Consider the following 12,768-nt stretch of genomic DNA (forward strand, 5'->3'; position numbering starts at 1 on the left):
AAGGACTCTACCAGTGCAGGGTTTGCTTGAATCTATTTTGTTACCTATGTGTCACTATGGGTTCAGTAAACATTTCTTGAAATTATGAACAAATGAGAGTTGGCCAGAGTAGAAAAGCCCTGGGAGTGGGAATAGAGTAAGACAGGTGGGCTTCCTGGTGGAGGGGAAGTAGCTCAGGAAACATGTCATCTCCCCTGTGAACCCCATCAAGGCCCGAGAGCTCATTCATCTGCCAAAACAAAACAAAACACAAACAAAAACTCCTTTAAAATGATTTCTTGGGTCATTCAAGCACACATGGGGCAGCCAGTGTGCTGGGTGACATCCCGTTGCTCCCCCTCTCAGCCTGGGTTTGCCAGCGAGGTCCTGCTGGCAATCTGGGGGAGTTGACCATCTCAGAGAGGTGCCCAAGCTGAAAAGGGCAATACTTCATTCTTTCCACCAGGTGTCAGCAGGAACACGACCGCCAGGCATCATGCAGTGTCCCCGGCCTCCCAACACTGCCCCTCCTGCTGCCCTAACCACCCTCCCTTCCAGCCCCATTCTGAGCCCCAGACCTCAGCATCTCAAAGTCGGATGCTCCACTCCCCCAACACACACCCCAGCATTTGCAGGAGGGTCCCTGTCCCCAAACAGGCCACCACGGCAGGCGGGATTGCTGGCCTGTCCTGCCAGATGTCTACCCATTCCAGGAGTTGGAGGGAGGAAGTGGAAAGAGAAAAGAAAGAAGGGAAGCAGAGAGGGATTCAGTATTTCCAGTCTGGGAAATGTCTGTTGGAAAGGTTGGCTGCATCAGATCCCTTTGGACGTCTGAGAATAACATGCCCGAAATAATGGAAATATGTGCTGGGAAACATTCTAAGGAAATGTCACGCTTTAAACTCATTTACTCTGCCCATCAACCCCATGAGACAGGCACTATCAGCAGCAGCATCCCCCTTTTAATGGTGAGGAAACAGAGGCACAGAGAGGTTAAGCAACTTGCCCGAGGTCACACAGCTTATAATAATGAGAGTCGAGATCCAAAGGCAATGGTGTGAGACTAGGCCACCTTCTACACAGATCAAGTTCAAGGTAATCAGATACCTGAAAAGAAAAGCCTTTGAATCTGAACCAGCCATTAGAAGATCCGCCCTGAGCCTTATCAGGGTCATGAGTATGTTAAGACATAGTAGTCTGAACAGAGACAGCCCAAATGTGCCCCCACAGTTTGGGGGAGCCATGAAATGAATGAGGAGGCCCTCTGTCTTCTGAGCTGGAGCAATTTGGGTAGTTGTATGTCCTACCGTGCAATTTATAGAGATCACCATCCAAAAAGGATAGATATAAATATGTCTGGGCATATGCACAGAATGTCCCTGGAAGGAATCGTTGAAATGGGTCGCAAGAATGGCTGGCTATGGCCTTTGGGTGAGCACGGGGGTGGGGGTGGGGGGCAGGACCGACTTTCCACTCACACACTTTTATTCAAGTTGAGTTTCTATTTCAAATGTACAGAAAAGCATGTAGGGCAATAGAATAATGGCTTTCATACAATACCCTCTTTTTTTTTCACAACACATTTAGATAAAGAATGCCCCCTGCCCAATTTGGCAGCTCTAAGAGAGAGCCAGGGGAGTGTGTTTGTGGAAAGAGCCCCGCTCTGAGACATTACAGTTAAAAGGGGCTAACAACACATGGGTCTGGTTGTTCTCCCCTGCATGGGCAGACACGGGGAAGTACTCACTCTTGGAAAAGGGCTGGAATCCAATAGGAGACATCCCTGCGGTAGCTTCTGGTCGTCCCTGAACCCGACTGCCTGGCACAGAAGTGAAGTTCAAGACAACTTAAAATAAAGGCCACTGGACCTTTCCAAAGGGGTGGGAGAAAAGCTTCTCTTGCACCCTTTTGTCCTGGCAAATTTCTGATGAACCAAGTGTTAATTTCATAATGAAAACCAATTAAAAATGCTAAGAATATAGAATATTTGCTTCGAGTTGTTTAAAAGACATATTTAGACATTTGTGATAGAATCAGTATCCTCTGTGGGCTGGCACTTTTTCGACGAAAGATTAATAAAGAAATAATGATAGTTAACAGATTAGTTAAATAGTGATGGTTAAGGGGCCAGGTCCCGAACTAGGTGTTTTAATCACTTCTTTATCATAACTGACCTGATAGGAGTAGAGATTCTCATTATGCCCATTTTATGGATGGGGAGAGGAAGGCTCAGAGGTCCAAGGGATTTAAGGAGCGGTTCATAATCAATCTCACTCGCTTCACTCCTACAGCCGACCCTGTAATAGTGCTATTTCAATAAGAGGAATTTTTGCTATTGACAAACACTTCAAAATTAAATTATTTGTTTCTTCAGTGTCAGAAGGGCAATAATCCTGTTTATTCTCAATACCGTGCTGGTACTACTTTGACTCCCCCAGGAGGTTTCAGTAGCTGAGAATTTCCACTCCACTTTACAGTTGCAATTTTCACTGATTTATGAAATGATGCCTTTTGTCTGCAACCCCTCACAGTTCCTGCTGCCTGGGGGGGGGGGGGTCCTTTAATTCTGTCTCGCACATCATCACAATAATAATAACCTACTGAAGACCCTCTGGGCACTGGGCACTCTTCCAGTGGATATTGTCCTCACAACAGCACTGGGAGGTGGGATTACTGATCCCATTTTACAGGTGGAGAAACTGAGGCCCAAAAAGATGAGTCACGTGGTTGGCCAGCAGGGGAGTGGGGATTTTAACCCTGGCATTCTGATTCCAGAACTCACATTTCTAAGCCTCTCCACAGGTAACCCAGTGCCCGTAAGTATAGAAACCAGTCAAGAAATGACGACAGTCAACCTGTTATTTTTGCCATGGGGATACAGGGATGGTAGGTAGAGAGGCAGAAACTCTGCGTGGTGGGCAGAGGCTGCAGAAGGGAGAGACTGGCTGACTTGCATGGATGAGCCTTTCCTCCCTGCCTCCCTCCTTCCATCGCTGCCCCTCACCTCCGTGCCTCTCAGGGCCACTACATTGTTCGGGGATATTAGCTCTGCACAATCAAACCAGAGCACTCTGAAGGCTAAATGTAGGGAGAGATGATAAGTCAGAGCAGGAGTGATGGAGAGACTTGAGAGAGCTCCTCTTAGTCCCCACGTCTGTCTCTCCACATCCCCACCCCCACGAATCTGCTGGAATTTCCCCAAGACTGGATTTCTCGCGCATTTCCCGTGGGGAGTCTGGTAAACTCACCCTCCCTGAGCCTCAACTTCCTCATCTGTGAAATGGGGATGATATAGTGCTATCTCCTGGAGTGTAACAGGGGGAGGCGGGGGGGACACAACATAAACGAAGGGCAAACCATGGGGCTTGGCACATAGTAGGTGCTCAGTCCAGAGTGTCCATGGCTATTTTTATGTGGCCCCAGGCCCCTCCAGGTGGGTTCTGCCATTGATGGGAAGCGTCATCACGCGGACACTTCTCAGTGCCTCAGAAGCAACATGAGGATTCTCCCCCTAATGCTCACCCTGGAGTCCACTATGAAGAAGAATCTGCTACCCAACCATCGACAGGGCCCAATCATCAGGAGAAAACTTCCACTATACACTTTCCACCAAATTATCCAGTTCCTCCACTGCATGCTCTCCATGCACCAGATCTACTCCTCGCCCAGCTCACTCCTGGAGGGTCCGTAACAAATAAAGAGCACCGACGTGCCAACAAGCACAGCTTGTCTGCAGCCACCTGCGATAACAGGCAAGACGGGTCCTGCCCTGACCTCTGTTGTCTCATCTGAATAACGGGGGTCACAGCAAAATCTGCCTCCTGCACACTAATTGGGCAGTGATGCTGGGAAGGGCTTCCCAAGTCCGGCAACTGGTACTGAGCAATTCAGTGGGGCTGAGGCCTTGCCCTTTCCCTGTTGTTCAGTCAGCCCCCTCCCCAACTGCCCCTTGGCCATGTCCCCTTTCCCTTCAGAGGTCTTCTTGCCATTTCAGCTTTCCCCCAGCACGGCCCACGTATCTCACCTGTTGCTCTGTCCACAATGCACAGCCTGTGGTGTTCAGGAAAGACATTAATTCTATGAATGAACAGACTCCCTTCTAGAAATTTCTCTCCTTTGAGGAAGTAAGGCCGACTTGCCCAAGAGACCACTGCCTTCACTCCTCTCTGCTCCCTCTGCTCACCCCAATGACAACCCTCTTGTTGGTCCCTTGACCACCCCCCAAACTCACAGCTCTGTAAAACCAGGAGCCCTGTGTGTTATTCCCTTCGGGTCCCCCTTTCAGAGCAAGCCAGCTGTCAGCAGGACCCTGACCCACCTGGAACACACCCCCAAACCCCACCACAAAACTTGACCTTGAATTGGGGAGGGAGGAAAGAGACAGAGTGGGAGAGGAAAGCAGGGCTACCAGAGGGACCCGTTGGTGTCTCGGGGCACTGAGTAGGGGTCAGTTTGAGCAGGGGACACAGGGGGACGCCGGTTCCTGCAGTCCAGTGCTATATAACCTTTTCCTAGATGGCAAAACTGAGGTTCACGGGCCTTTCTGCTCTTTTGTGCCCTCTGCTGGTGGGGGGAAGGGAGGCCTCCGGAGCCGAGACGGGCTGGGCAGAGCAGGAGGGTGGAAGCAGGGTTGGGGGCTGCTGAGACAAAGCAGGGTAGGAGTCTGTTTATCAGCTCTAGCCCCTGTCTTCAGGTTGAATTAGACCAAATGACAGCGACCCGCCCTTAAGGACAACAGGCTCTGGGCATTTTGTCTCCAGAGCAAGCTGGTGGCGGCAGGGAGGGGCTGAGGGCTGGGGGGCCCTCTCGACAAAGGAGCCCCGACAGCTAGCCAGGCAGGGAGACATGGGAGCTGCGGGCCAGGCTGAGCAGAGCTCCAGTGAATTCACCTCCACAACAGCCAATTAAAGCCGGCAGGGGGCCCAATGGGAGACCCAGGAGAAAGAGGGGGAGGAGGCCCCCACTGAGCCTGGTTGGGGGGCACATGGAGAGAGACCTGTGTGCAGAGACACGCGATGGGGGCATCTGGCCCCAAAAACGCAGAAGGGGCAAAGTTCTGTCCTTCCCTCCCCTCCAGCTGCTCCCACCAACTCCTGATTAGGAAGACAGGGAAGCCAAGGAGACCCAGAGAATGACAGGGCCCATTGGGGATAAAAAGCATGAGGGACAGCCCGGGAAGCACCCCCTCACTTCATGCCCCTTGGCCACCCAGGAGAATGCTGAACAGGTGGCTGGATCTCCTTGATCAACAAGGGTCAGCTGGTCTGTCCCTTGGTCAGCCACTCCTCATGGGGTCCACTCCTCCAGGCAGGGAGGTGGGGAGTGGGAAGGACCCTCCCAGGGGAAAGCAGGCCATGCCTCCTGGAAACCTTCCAGGAATGCTGCAGGCTTCACTGGGGATTCCCCAATGCCCAAGTGGGATCCCCTCCTTCTCCCCTCTCTGACTCCCCCAGCCCCTTTTGGAACTTCCTCCCCTCCCTGAGCCCCACCTCTGAGACCTCCTTTCCTTTGGCCTCTTCTCTGAGCCACACTCAGACTCCCCCTCTTTCTGAGCCCCCTCTCGCCTGCTGAGTCCCCTCCCTTCCTCCTCTTCTTGAGACCTCTTAGTCCCCCATCCCTGGGACTTGGGGCTGCAAGTCCTCAACAGGGCCTGGCTTGAGAGGCTCCACGATTCTTACCCAGACAGGTTTCTGGGATTTGGGGGTGGGGGGAAAGGGCTCCCATCCATTCCCCCTTCTCAGCAGCAGAGTAGGGGTTTGGGGGTCTACAGTCAACATTTTGTGGGTGACATGGGATGGAGGGCCACAATTTGGGACTACTCTGTGGCTGTCAGCTGTGGGTGGGTACACCTGGGGATTTGGTGCACGGAGAGGGGCGCACAGCTTGTGAATGAGTGTGTGTGAGCCTACTCACAGGAGCTGCCATCTGAGTGCCCACACACGCACACACACAAACACACACACACACACACACGTGCTTTTGCCCACAGCATTGGTGGCTAGGGGGACCCAGAGACTCAATGATAAGAGACAGACAGATTTGGGGAAAAGTTGGGAGCAGACACCTGTGTAACAAGAACATCCTGGAGGAGGGAGAAGCAGGTGCAAAGCCCTGGAGCAGAAACAAGCTGGCTGGTGGGACATGAGCCAAGGGATGGGAATGCTGAGCGGGGAGGCTGGAGAGATGAGTAGCGCCTGAGCCATGGGGTGGCCACTGGGCTTAAGAGAGCACACTCTGGAGCCACACTATGGGGCTTCAAAGTCAGCTGGCTAAATCTGGCTTCAAGTGGCTTTCATGCTCCATGCCTTGTTTTCCCCACCTATAAAATGGGTATGAAAGTATCTGCTTTCAAAGATGTCAGGAGGTAAAAGGGGTCAATACAGACAAACTCCTTGGACCAGATCAGGTAGCGGGCGTCTAGTGAGTGCTCACCGCACATTGGCTGCTGGTGCTGTCATCATTATTATTATGGGTTTGATTTTCACTGTGATGGGACTCATGAAAAGATTTTAGGTGAGAGAGGACAGGACCAGATTTACTATTTGAAAGACTTCCTTGGAGCCCTCTGGGGAGCCCAGAATGTTCCATGCAAGCAGCTGGATGGTGTTGTTACACCATCTACACATATGTATAAAACTCATTGAACTGAACACAGAAGACTAGTCTACTTCACCATGTGCAAACAATGTCTCAATCAAAAATAAAGAAACACCAGAAAAGTCCCCCTCTGGGGACTGAGTGAAAGAGGGCTGGGGTGGGGAATAGGGTCTTTGCTGATGTCATTAGTTAAGATGAGGTCATCCTGGATATAGCGTGGGCCCTGGATGGATCCCAAGCAAAGGAGAGGACAAGGAAAGAGACACACAGAAGAAGGGGAAGATAAGACGGAAGCGGAGGCTGGGGGATGCACCTACAAACCGAGGAACACACTGGATTTCAGGCAACCACAGGCAGCATGGAGAAAGGCCTGGGTCACTTTCTCCCTCAAGCTTCCAGAAGGAACCCACCCTGCCGACACCTTGACTTAGGACTTCTGGTCCCTAGGACCGTGAGAGTAGAAATTTCTATGACTTTAACCCACTGAGTTTGGGGTACTTTGTTTCAGCATACAGGAAACAAATGCACCCCGTGTTATTGTATCCCCAAAGTCGAGCTATCTGTAGAAGCTTTAGAAGGTGTAGAAAGCCATGCTTGTGCTGTGCTCCAGACTCGGTAAGACAAACTGCATATTGGCGTGAGGACACCACAGCAGCTCAGCTGGTGAAGCAGCTCTACATCATCTGACATCTTTTTTTTTTTTTTTTTTTAAGATTTTATTTACTTATTTGTCAGAGAGAGAGAGCACAAGCGGGGCGGGGGGGGGGGGGAGCAGCAGGCAGAGGGAGAAGGAGGCTCCCCGCTGAGCAACGAGCCCGACGTGGGACTGGATCCCAGGACCCCGGGATCATGACCCGAGCCGAAAGCAGATGCTTAACCGACTGAGCCATGCAGGCATCCTGTCATTTGACATCTTAAACATACATTTTAGCTATCATCATTATCATCAATAATCAGAAGAAAATAGCAGCCACTCATCATTCCACTCCCCACTGGTAACTTTTTGGGGAACATCCTTTTAGATTAAAAAAAGGAAAAAGAAAGAAAAGAAAAATGTATTCAGGCACCACGTATGGGTTATTTGAACAAACCAGTTGTGTAAAGACATTGATGAGCCTTGATGGGTTATTCATGCTATTAAGTGATTATTGCTAGTTTTTTTTTTTTTTTAAGAGTAGTGATGATGTTGGCAGTATACTTTTTAAGAAGAGTCCTTATCTTTGGAGACTATTAAAATATTTGTGAATGAGATGCCATGTCTGGATGGGCCACAAAACAGGGCCTTGGGGATGGGCAGATGGCGACTCACTGTTCTGCTTTTTTCCCTTTGTGTATGTTTGAAAGTTCCCATAATCCATTGGTTATAAAACCCTATGACCCAGCCATTCTGCTCCTAGGTACTTGCCTCAGAGAAAAGGGAATTTATATTCATGTAAAGGCTTGTTTTGCATGAATGTTCATAGCAGCTTTTTTTTTTAAAGATTTTATTTATTTATTTGACAGAGAGAGAGAGCACAAGCAGGGGGAGTGGCAGGCAGAGGGAGATGGAGAAGCAGCCTCCCCGCAGAGCAGGGAGCCCGAGGTGGGACTTGATCCTAGGACCCTGGGATCATGACCTGAGCCGAAGGCAGACGCTTAATGACTAAGCCACCCAGGCGCCCCCTTGCAGCTTTGTTTGGCATCAACTGCTATATAATAAAGAATGTATCTGGTCTTTGTCCCAGGTTCCTGAGACATAACCTCTAGATCCCTGATGTCTCCCCAGGGATAGGAGTGTTTGGTTTTCACCCCGGGGATGGGCCCCACCCCAGTTTACACAAAGGAGACAACTCGGGTTGGGGGCTGTTCATGCAGGAAGCACCAACCATTTGGTTAGACGTCAGCCTGACCTGGAGGGGTTGGGGGGGGGCTGCAGACTGAGCTCAATCTCATGGCCAACAACTGGATCAGTCAGACGTATGACATGAAACACCAATGAAAACTCGGGATGCCAGGGTGCCTGAGTGGCTCAGTTGGTGAAGCATCTGCCTTCAGCTCAGGTCATGATCCCTGGATCCTGGGATCCAGCCCCGTGTTGGGTTCCCTGCTCAACAGGGAGTCGGCTCCTCCCTCTCCCTCTGCCCCTCCCCCCTGCTCATTCTCTCTCTCTCTCTCTCTCAAATAAAATCTTTAAAAACAACAACAAACCACTGGATGCCAAAGCCTAGACGTGTCTGAATTGAGGACAGTCTAGTTGGAGACTGTGCCCTTAGCTTATGGGGTCTGCAATAATTCCAGGTGGTTAGTGTCAGAATTTGTAGTATATTACATTGTAGAATATCATGCACACATGCACACACACACACACACACACACAAACTGGAAATGACCCAGATGTCATTTCAGGTGATTGCATAAACTGTGGTATGTCCATACAATGGAATACTACTAACCAATAAAAAAGAACTGACTGTACATCGCACAACAGCATGGATGAATCTCACAGAGTTATGCTGAGCGATGTAAGACAGACAAAAAAAGTACATACAATAAAATTCCATTTATAGAAAATCCTGCGTGACCCCACTCCCAGGAGGTCCCCAGAGGAGTGCCATCCACAGAGACAGAGAGGAGATGGTGGGAGCCAGGGCTGGGGCAGGGGGTGGGGAGTCCGTGCTTCATGGGGACAGAGTCTCCATGTGGGGAGATGGAAGGTTCTGGAGACGGAGGGTGGGGGTGGTTGCACAACAGTGTGAGTGTGGTTGATGCCACTGAGCTGTGCACTTAAAAATGATTAAAATGATTAATTTTATGCTATATGAATTTGCCACAAGTTTTTAAAATGGAAAAGAAAAACCAAAATTTTAAATAGATAGTCCAGAAAAAACCCCATGGCAAAGACTGGTTTGTCTGCATGGTATCACCTGAAATATTGCACTCAAAGCAGTGGGCCTTTTTCTTCATGGTTGAGTTTCAGGTCCTGGATGGACGATAAAATGGTGTTTGTTGGTCTCATCTCAGCAAAACTCCTGACTCCCCTTAGAGGCCCCTGAACTTGGGCAGTCACACCAATGGCCGTTTTTTTTTTTTAATTTTATTTATTTATTTGACAGAGAGAGACACAGCAAGAGAGGGAACACAAGCAGGGGGAGTGGGAGAGGGAGAAGCAGCTCCCCACCGAGCAGGGAGCCCGATGCGGGGCCCGATCCCAGGACCCCGGGATCATGACCTGAGCCGAAGGCAGATGTTTAACGACTGAGCTACCCAGGTGCCCCTCAATGGCCGGTTTTAAATTCTGCCCAGAAACAGTTAGTTCTTAAAAGGTGTTCCCCAGGCCTGACATGCAACCTCCAGGGACTTGATTAGCACTCGAGAGAGGCCTCAGAGTGGCCAAAGAGAACAGTGGCTGGGGGATTAGAAGGCCACTGTCCCCAGGACCCAGATGTCCCCTTCCAGGAACACTGTATTAACCATGCCTTTTAACTTCTGATGCTCCAACATCTGGGGCCTTGCCGACCCTGGAGATCAGCCTCTCCCAGAACCAGCTCGTTCCCAGAGATAGTAAACAACCTGCCCTGAGTAGACTTTTCAGACAAACCAGCCAATCCAGAGCCCATGCCCTCTCTGGGGCTCTCACACCCAGGGTTACTATCTCCTGCCCTGATCCCCTCGGACCAGCTGCTAGACAACTAGGAACAGCTCCTCAGTCCCAGAGCCCGCTGAAGTTATTCCAACTAGCCCGTCCTAAACCTGCTAACCCTGCCTTACCCTTTTCTTCCTGTGGAAACCACAATCAAGCCTCTTGCCCAGTCTCACCCCCACGGCCTCCTGACTGCCCCTGCTGCTTCCCTAAGTGGCCCTGTACGGTGTGGTGAGCCCCTGCCTTTCAGAAACCTTAACAAACTCTCTTTTCAAGGGCAGTCCTCTCCTAATCTACTGGCCTTAAGATGCCTCGAATTTTCTTTTAATACACTGTATTTATTTATTTATTTTATTTTTTTTTTTTTTAAGATTTTATTTATTTATTTGACAGGGAGAGACAGCCAGAGAGAGAACACAAGCAGGGTAAGTGGGAGAGAGAGAAGCAGGCTTCCCGCCGAGCAGGGAGCCCGATGCGGGGCTCGATCCCAGGACCCTGGGATCATGACCTGAGCCGAAGGCAGACGCTTAACGACTGAGCCACCCAGGCGCCCCAATACACTGTATTTAAAAACCCGTTTACTTCTTATAAAATTTTGGTAAAATACATGTAAAATTTATTTCTCGCCATAACCATTAAGTACATTTGCACTGTCAGTAACCATACCCACCACAGGTCGCCAGATCTTTTTCATCTTCCCAAACAGAAACTCTGTCCCCATGAAACACGAACTCTCCATTCCCACCCTCCCTCCAGCCAATACAGTGTGCTTTAAAACACACACATTGCAGAATTCTCCCACACGTGTGTGCAGCTGTGGTATGCAGGATGTCCTTATGGCATCATTGAAAAGCCACCAAAATGTTCCCTAATAGGGAACTGGCTAAATCAATGATATATCTGTATTCTGGAATGCTGGGGAAAAAAAAAGTAGAATCAAGGGGCGCCTGGGTGGCTCAGTCGTTAAGCGTCTGCCTTAGGCTCAGGTCATGGTCCCAGGGTGCTGGGATCGAGCCCCACATCGGGCTCCCTTCTCCGCGGGAAGCCTGCTTCTCCCTCTCCCTCTCCCCCTGCTTGTGTTCCAGCTCTCACTGTGTCTCTCTCTGTCAAATAACTAAATAAAATCTTTAAAAAAAAAAAAAAAAGTAGAATCTGTGAAATAGGGAGCTGGAGGTTCTCACTGAATGGATCTAGAAAAATCTCCAAGATGGATTGCTAAGTAAAAAAAAAAAAAAAAGCAGGGGACTTAGGTGGCTCAGTCGGTTAGGCATCTGCCTTCTGCTCAGGTCATAATCCCAGGGTCCTGGGATCGAGCCCCACGTCGTCCGGCTCCCTGCTCAGTGGGGAGCCTGCTTCTCCCTCTCCCTCTGCCTGCAGCTCCCACTCGTGCCCTCTCTCTCTCTTTCTCTGTCAAATAAATAAACAAAATCTAAAAAAAGAAAAAAAGCAGGCACAGATCTCACAGAGGCATAGAGCAAGCACAAAGAGTGTTACTTTTTCCGTAAAAGGATAGCAATACTGTATCATATGTTTGAAACTTGCTAAGAGAGTAGATCTTAAAAGTTCTCATCACAGGGGGGAAACTTTGTAACTATGTGAGGTGAGGGGTGTTAGCTACAGTTACTGTGGTTATCATGTTCCAATATATACAAATATGGAATCCTTAGATTGTACACTTTATATTAATACAATGTTATATGTGAATTATATCTTAATAATAAGGACGGAAGCAAAGGGTGTTACACATGCACACACCCCAAAAAAAGATATGAGGAGTAAGAATATGTTTTTCTAGGGGTGCCTGGCTGGCTCTGTCAGCAGAGCATGTGACTCTTGGTCTTGGGGTGGTGAGTTCAAGTTCCATGTTGGACATAGAGCTTAGCAGAGTCTGCTTCTCTCCCTCTGTCCCTCCTCACGCTGTCTCTCTCTCTCTCTCTTTCAAATAAATGAATAAATCTTAAAAAAAAAAAAAAGTTTTTCTAAAAGAAAAAAAAGTGCTTGTCTGTGGACCTGGGCAAACAGGGGACAGAGCTGCAAGACTTGTCACACATGGTACATCTCCTTACATTTTTCTATGTGTAGGTGAATTATCCATTTTATATAAAATTCTTTGTTACAGATTATATAATATATATATAGAATATGTATATATTATATAATCTATATAAATAGTATAATGCATAGTACGTTGCATCTATATGTATCACATAATACACACACACACCAAAAGTATATATTTGCATATGTATATTTGCCCCAATAAGACTAAAATCTCAGAAGACAAAAGAAACCAGTAGCAGTGGCCACAGTGGGAGAAGCATCTGGGTGACCAGGGAGAGACTTTTCAACATAAACTCCTTTGTGCCTTTGGAATTTGGTTCCAATGCGTGGAGGACTTATGGAAAAATAGATCCTGGGGCGCCTGGGTGGCTCAGTCGTTAAGCGTCTGCCTTCGGCTCAGGTCATGATCCCAGAGCCCTGGGATCGAGCCCCGCATCAGGCTCCCTGCTCGGCGGGAAGCCTGCTTCTCCCTCTCCCACTCCCCCTGCTTGTGTTCTCTCTCTCACTGTCTC

The sequence above is a fragment of the Phoca vitulina genome, unplaced genomic scaffold, assembly GCF_004348235.1.
Source record: "Phoca vitulina isolate PV1807 unplaced genomic scaffold, GSC_HSeal_1.0 scaffold81, whole genome shotgun sequence".
In the NCBI taxonomy this organism is placed as follows: domain Eukaryota; kingdom Metazoa; phylum Chordata; class Mammalia; order Carnivora; family Phocidae; genus Phoca; species Phoca vitulina.